Source organism: Mus musculus, chromosome 10, assembly GCF_000001635.26.
Source record: "Mus musculus strain C57BL/6J chromosome 10, GRCm38.p6 C57BL/6J".
In the NCBI taxonomy this organism is placed as follows: Eukaryota; Metazoa; Chordata; class Mammalia; order Rodentia; family Muridae; genus Mus; species Mus musculus.
This window is the reverse complement of record NC_000076.6, coordinates 97,061,226-97,069,909: the sequence shown is the minus strand read 5'-3', so window position 1 is coordinate 97,069,909 and position 8,684 is coordinate 97,061,226.

Here is an 8,684-nt window from a genome sequence, read left to right as displayed (position 1 = left end):
AAGCTAACAGAAGTTTTGGACCAAATGGATTTAAAAGATATATAGAGAACAGTTCATCCTAAATCAAAAGAATATACCTTCTTCTCAGTAACTCATGGTACCTTCTCCAAAGTTAACAATATAATGGGTCACAAATCAGACCTCAACATATATAAGAAGATTGAAAAAATCCCATACCTTCTATTATATCACTATGGATTAAGGCTCATCTTCAATAGCAACAAAAAAAAACCCAAAAATCCCACATACACATGGAAACTGAGCAATGCTCTACTCAATGATAACTTTGTCAAGGAAAAAATAAAGAAAGAAATTGAAGACTTTTTAGAGTTTAATGACAATGAAGATACAACATACCCAAACTTATGGTATACAATGAAAGCAGTGCTAAGAGGAAAACTCATATCTCTGAGTGCCTCCAAAAAAGAAAATGCAGAGAGCATACACTAGCAGTTTAACAGCATACCTGAAAGCTCTAGAACAAAAAGAAGCAAATACTCCCAAGAGGAGTAGAAGGCAGGAAATAATCAAACTCAGGGCTGAAATCAACCAAGTCGAAATAAAAAGAACTATATATAGAATAATCAAAACCAGGAGCTGGTTCTTTGAGAAAATCAACAAGATAAACACTTAGCCAGACTAATCAGAGGGCACAGAGACAGTATCCAAATTAACAAAATCAGAAATGAAAAGGGAGACATTACAACCCAAACTGAGGATTCCCAAAAAATCAGATTGTACTACAATAGCCTATACCCAACAAAACTGGAAAATCTGAATGAAATGGACAATTTTCTAGACAGATACCAGGTACCAAAGTTAAATCAGGATCAGATAAATTATCTAAACTGTCCCATATCCCCTAAAGAAATAAAAACAGTCATTAATTGCCTCCCAACCAAAAAAGCCCATGACCGGATGGATTTAGAGCAGAGTTCTATCAACACTTCAAATAAGACCTAATACCCCTCAAACTATTCCAAAAAATAGAAACAGAAGGAACTTGCTCTATGAATCCACAATTTTTTTCCATTTTTTATTAGGTATTTAGCTCATTTACATTTCCACAATTACTCTGTTACCTAAACCACACAAAGACCCAACAAAGAAAGAGAACTTCAGAACAATTCCCTGATGAACATCAATGCAAAATTACTCAATAAAATTCTTGCTAACCGAATCCAAGAATACATCAAAACAATCACCCATCATGATGAAGTAGGCTTCATCCTAGGGATGCAGGGATAGTTCAGTATACAGAAATCAATGTAATCCACTATATAAACAAACTCAAAGAAAAAAGACTATATGATAATATCAATGGATGCTGAGAAAGCATTTGACAAAATCTAGCATCCTTTCATTATAAAAATTTTAGAAAGATCAGGAATTCAAGGCCCATACCTAAACATAGTAAAACAATATATAGCAAACAAGTAGCCAACATCAAACTAAGTGGAGAGACACTTGAAGCAATCTCACTAAAATCAGGGACTAGACAAGGATGCCCACTCTCTCCCTATCTATTCAACATAGAACTTGAAGTTCTAGCTAGGGCAATTAGGCAACAAAAGGAGGTAAAATAGGGATACAAATTGGAAAGGAAGAAATAAAAATATCACTATTTGCAGATGATATGATTGTATACTTAAGTGACACCAAAAAATTCTAGCAGAGAACTCCTAAAGCTGATAAACAACTTCAGCAAAGTGCCTGGATATAAAATTAATTCAAACAAATAAGTAGCCTTCCTCTACTCAAAGGATAAAATGGCTGAGAAAGAAATTAGAGAGATGACACCCTTCACAATAGCCATAAATAATATTACATACCTTGGGGTGACTCTAACAAAGCAAGTGAAAGATCTATGTAACAATAACTTCAAGTCTCTGAAGAAAGAAACCAAAGAAGATCTCAGAAGATGGAAAGATCTCCCATGCTCATGGACTGGCAGAATAAGTATAGTAAAAATGGCTATCTTGCCTAAAGCAATCTACAGATTCAATGCAATCCTTATCAAAATTCCAACTCAATTCTTCATAGAGTTAGAAAAAGCAATTTGCAAATTCATCTTGAATAACAAAACAAACAAACAACAACAACAAAAAAAAACCCACCTAGGATAGGGAAAACTATTCTCAACAATAAAAGAACTTCCCCACAATCCCTGACCTCAAGTTGTACTACAGAGCAAAAGTGATAGAAACTGCATGGTATTGGTACTGTAACATGCAGATAAATCAATGAAATAGAATTAAAGACCCAGAAATTAACCCAAACACTTATGGTCACTTGATCTTTGACAAAGGAGCTAAAACTATACAGTGGAAAAAAAGAGAGCATTTTCAACAAATGGTACTGTTTCAACTGGTGGTCTGAATGTAGAAGAATGCAAATCGATCCGTTCTTGTCTCCTTGTACAAACCTCAAGTCCAAGTGGGTCAAGGACCTCCACATAAAACCAGATACATGGAAATTAATAGAAAAGAATGAGGGGAAGAGCTTCAAGGACATGGGCACAGGGGAAATTTTCCAGAATAGAACACCAATAGCTTATGCTCTAAGATCGGGAATTGACAAATGGGACCTCATAAAATTGCAAAGCTTCTGTAAGGCAAGGGACACTGTCAATAGGACAAAATGGCAACAAATAGATTGGGAAAAGATCTTTATCAATCCTACATTCAATAGAGGGCTAATATCCAATATATACAAAGAACTCAAGAAGTTAGACTCCAGAGAACCAAATAATCCTATTAAAAATGGGGTACTGAGCTAAACAACGAATTTTCAACTGAGCAATACCGAATGGCTGAGAAACACTTAAAGGAATGTTCAACATCATTAATCATCAGGGAAATGCAAATCAAAACAACCCTGAGATTCTACCTCACATCAGTCAGAATGGCTAAGAACAAAAACTCAAGTGACACCAGATGCTGATGAGGATTTGGAGAAAGAGAAACACTCCTCCATTGTTGGTGGGATTGCATGCTGGTATAACCACTTTGGAAATTAGATTGGTGGTTCCACAGAAAACTAGACATAGTACCTGAGGACCCAGCAATATCACTCCTGGGCATATACCCAGAAGATGCTCCAACATGTAATTAGGATACATGCTCTACTATGTTTATAGCAGCCATATTTATAGTAGCCAGAAGCTGGAAAGAACCCAGATGTCTCTCAACAAAGGAATAGATACAGAAAATGTGGTATATTTGCACAATGGAGTACTAGATAGATATTAAAACAAATGAATTTATGAAACTCTTAGGCAAATGAATGAAACTAGAAAATATCATCGTGAATGGGGTAACCTGGTCACAAAAGAACACACATGGTATGCACTCACTTATAAATCGATATTAGCCAGAAGATTGGAATACCCACGATACAATTCACAGACCAAGTGAATCTCAAGAAAAAGGAAAACCAAAGTGTGGATACTTCGGTCCTTCTTAGAAGGGGGAACAAAATACCCATTGAAGGCGTTACACAGACAAAGCTTGGAGCAGAGACTGAAGGAATGACTATCCAGAGACTGCCCCACTTGGGGATCTATCCCATATATTGTCACCCAGACAGGATTGTGGATGCAAAAAGAGCTTGCAGACAGGAGCCTGATACAGCTGTCTCCTGAGGGGTTTTACTAGTGCCTGACAAATACAAAAGTGGATGCTCTCAGCCAAGCATTGGACTGAGCACAGGGTCCCCAATGGAGGAACTAGAGAAAGGACCCAAGGAGCTGAAGGGTTTTGCAGCCCCATAGCAGGAATTGCGATATGAACCAACCAGGACCCCCAGAACTCCCAGGGACTAATCCATCAACCAAAGAGTACACATGGAGGGACCCATGACTCCAGCTGCATATGTAGCAGAGGATGGCCTTGTTGGTCATCAAAAGGAGGAGAGGCCTTTGGTCCTGTGAAGGCTCTATGCCCCATTGTAGAGGAATGCCAGGGCCAGGATACAGGAGTGGGTAGGTTGATGATCAGGGGGAGGCAGCTAGGGGATTTTCGGAGGGGAAACCGGGAAAGGGGGTAATATTTGAAATGTAAATAAAGAAAATATCTCATAAAAAATAAATAAAATCTTTAAAAAAAAGAAAGAAAGAAATTTTCAGATAAATGAAATTGATGGATATGCTACAAAATACCTGATCAGGCTCTTCATGAAATCCAAAGACATGAATGAGATGGAAAAAAATATTTGTAAAGTTGTCATAAGGAAAACTATAAGCATATGGCTGTCTGATGAAAATTTAGTATTTTATACCAGAATCTAAAATCAATAAAACACATCATGAGAAACACAGGAGATCTGAATAAAAACTGTAGTTTATTTCCTTGTAATGTATAAATTTTAGTTTTATATTTTTTTGTGACTATACTATGACTAGACACGGTATCATTACCAGGAAAAGATTATATACCAGAAAAAATATGTTTTTATTATTTTTAATTCTTATTTAAAACTAAACTCATTAAAATATTTTAAAGTCTCAAAAATTGCTCAGGAATAAAGAAGATTCTGCCTACGGAAAATATTTATAAATTATATTGCACTATCTTCTTCCCTATTTATTATATAACAGCAATGAAATGAAGTGTTTAACATGGAGGTGGTGTTTATGAAGTGTCAACATGGAAGTGATTCGACCAGACCAGCCCACTAAGCCAACGGAAACAAATATCCCCAACACAGACACAAGAAATTGAACTGATAATAGCTGAGAGTAGCTCCCGAGATAACTATGACACTGTATGTTCCTCAGCCTTTAGTCTATGCCCTTTGTGGAGTACTCCAATAGAGATATACATACAGAACAGATCATGGAGGAGTTAATGTGGAAACACTAACTGTAAAATAAAATCTTTGGACTCCTTCTTAACTCTTCTTTGTTTTGATGATAAATGGGGAGGAAAAGGTATTTCAGTGATGCCGCTGCATAAGTCAAAACTATCAGAAAAATTAACAACTGTTTGGATGACAAGCTAGGTTAAGAAAGACAGTGAGAAATATGCTTTGCCACTGTACATTGATTAACCTGGAAGAAGGTAGCAACTGTCCTGTGAGGACTGACAGTCAAGATCTCCATGTGGGGAGAAACAGAAAGCTCCTGCCAACTGCCAGGATTATGTAGAAGCCCTTGGTAGCAGATCCTGCAGGTCTAAGCAAGATGATACAGATGGTACTGTCTCCAGTGACATCCTGACTATAATCTTTGAAGAGACTCTGAGGTAGGGTGACCCACTTAAGTCACAGCTCTCTTGTTGACTCAAATAAACTATCAAGCAATAGATGCTTATTGGTTTAAACCACTCACCAGGGGAACAATTACTACAGACTGGTAGATAGTGTATAAAATACTCTTTGAAAAAACGAGCAATCAATTTATGTTTAGGATAAAGGCTTCGGGCTGTTAGTCCAATAGTAGATAAAAGTTCAATGGCGTTCAGGCACAAGCTTCTTGTAAAAAGAAACTTGTTTTATTGTATTTTATTTTATTTTATTTTATTTTTGTTTTTGTTTTTTGGTTTTTCAAGACAGGGTTTCTCTGTATAGCCCTGGCTGTCCTGGCACTCACTTTGTAGACCAGGCTGGCCTCGAACTCAGAAATCCACCTGCCTCTGCCTCCCGAGTGCTGGGATTAAAGGCGTGCGCCACCACGCCCGGTTGAAACTTGTTTTGTTCTTTTTCTCTCCCCTTCTGTTTTCTTTTTATTAATCATTCCATCCGTTTACATCTCAAATGATATACGACTTCCCAGTTAACTCTCCATAACTCTCCCATCCCATATCTGTCCTTTCCTCCCTCCCCTTTGCCTCTATGAGAGTGCTCCCACACTTACTACTCTCTCCCACCTCACCGCTCCAACATCCCCCTATGTTGGGGCATCAAACCTCCAAGGTCCTCCCCTCCCATTGATGTCAGACAAGGGGCCATGGAGCCCTCCCTGTACACTCCTTGGTTGGTGGTCTAGTCCCTGGGAGCACTGGGTGGTCCCATCAGCTGATGTCTTTCTTCCTATAGGGTTATAATCGACCTCAGCTCCTCTAGTCCTTCCACCAGCTCCCTCACCTGGGTCCCTGAGCTCAGTCATTTTATGGTAATCCAGACTTGTTCAATATTTAAACCTAGTATTTTGCTGCTCCTGTGTTTCTTTTCTTTGCTGGCCTCAGTCTCCTACTCCTGCAGCCTCAGCTTGCCTTCTGCTGAGATTATAAGTATTCACCACCATGCCTTGGCTTGCTATATTTTTTTTATGCACTTGTATGCCAAGGAACAAAGAAAGCTTGGTACTAGAAGACCAAAGTAGGAGTTGTTGTGGGAAAAAAAAGCTACCAGTGACAAACTTGACAGGACATACCAGATTGTTAAAGGACAATGCTTGTAAAATACTTTTGTCTTTGCAGGGGATCTTTGTAGGGTTGTGGTTTTATTTGTTACTTCTAAGCATCAAAACATCAGTGGTCCCTTCATGGAAACACTGTTGAAAAGCTGAATTTTCATGTACAAAGTGGAGAATGAGAACACAAAGGGACCATGTTCAGGATAGAAATCTAGCTATGTCTTTGCCACTTCCAACCATATGGTTTCAGGAGTCTAACGGTCTTCTATTTTTTGTGTTGTCTATGGTCATGTGAGGATTCGGATACATGAAACACATTGACGAGCATCATGGACCGTCTCAATGTCTCAGGACTATTTCAAAAATGGGAAGTAGTATGAACATTGCTTCTTTTGAAGGAAACAACTCAGCCTCAGTGCTTCGTTAACTCAGATAAATGATGTGAATATTCCAAGAGGATCATTTGTTGAAGACAGTACCAAGGGAATGAAGGCTAAGCACTCATTTTCCAGCTTGTCCATTCTTTAAGCCTGAATCTGGAGCACAAGATTATATCTTTGTCTCCCTCCACAACCACTATTTTATGAGAAGGCTGAAGTTCTACATTTTGTCCTCTATCACTGTATTTCTGAACAGCTACTTTAAAACCGAGAAGCAATTTAGTGTGCGTCACCTGCTCTATTAGCCCAGGCCAACACTAATGACATATTTTAATAGAAAAATGGCCAGTTGGGCACCTGAACTTTACCCTGTCGTGGATCATTTTTGGCAGCTGGGTTTTTATTCATCGGTTTGATTGAAATCTCTTTCCTGAAAGAAGCAAAGAGACTCTTCTTTGTTCCGGGCTTTCCATAAAGGCGAAATGGAAGTCTGTGCAGGCAGGCTGCTATGCCTGAATTTATTTATTTTCCCGGGCTTTGAGCCACAGCAGTAAGCAAACAGACTCTTACCTACATCTTTATGTGCGACATAGGAGAGAGCAAGTTTATAAGATTAAGTAACGGTCATCTGATTTGACTATGCCCAGCCCCAATTTAAGGCACTGAACAGATTTGTATTTTTAAAATTTCCCCATGTAATGCTTAAACACTTAGCCTTGGGCTATTTAAAAAAAAATAAATTTAAACAATTTTAAAAATAAGTATGTGTGTTTTTCTCTTTCGTTTTATACACACATTGTCTATAATATTGGAGGAGAAGAGACTGGCTGATTATTGTTATTATTATTATTATTATCATCATTAAATTCTTTCTCTTTACAGAGAATTGAGCTCAAAGGGTTTCCTTTTCCAGCTTCTTAACTTCTCTTCCAAGCATAATGGTTCCAGACAGACAGAATAACTGACCAGTGATCCATCATGTTTTTAATCATTTACAGTCTGATTCCTTCACTGTGGTGTCTGATATTTGGTTTTGAAGAATGCTTTCCTGGGGAACACAGTCAACCCAATAATTCAGAATAATAAATTGCCCGTGTTCGGAGGCCTCAGACAGCCTGTATTATTTTGCCCTTATTGAAAATAATGAGCGATCTGGAACATTGCCCTTGACTGGGATTTAGAATTTAAGATAATAAATAGGACTTCAACATACCGGAATCATATCTTCACAAGAGAGCAAATAGATTGGGGTTGAAGGGGAATGAAAATGTAGGGGACTGGAGGAAGAAGTGTCAGCAGTGGCACAGGCAGATCCTTGATTTTGTCTCCGTCTATTTTTTTAAGATTGAGAAAATTTTATGTCCCTTGACCTGTGGTGTCTGCTTCCTCGACTGTAAGGTTAAAGTTACAATCGGAAGCAAGCCATGCTTCCTAGCGTGGCTGTGATCATTCTGGAGAAGCTTGCTTCTCCTGTGCAGCAGATGAGCTAACCCCTAAATGGTCCTAGCTGAAAGGCTAGCTTGGAAGGTTACCAGCCAGTGTTGATGGCATAGCTATATCACAAGATAAGCATTCTTTTTTTTTTTTTCTTGAAAATGTTTTGCCTGCAATTTGATACAAATTAATTATCACATGAAATTATAACACATTTGTTTAAATGCTTGTAGAAGGAAAAACATCTTCGCATGTATTCACACATATCCTCAAGTACAGTTAATAATTCAAGTGGGAATATTTTTGCTATAGAAATAATATATTGTGTGTACTGATTAGGTCTTTATACTAAACTTAAGTGTTCTGAACTCCTACTTTGGTTAAGGCAGAGTTTATGACTTCATTTTATAATGATGCATGGTAATGCCACACTGGGTAATGCACCATAAGCGTTAAAGGAGTTACTAACTTTTGATTCCTGGGGATTATGCCTTGAGCAACCGTCTGTGTCCTCT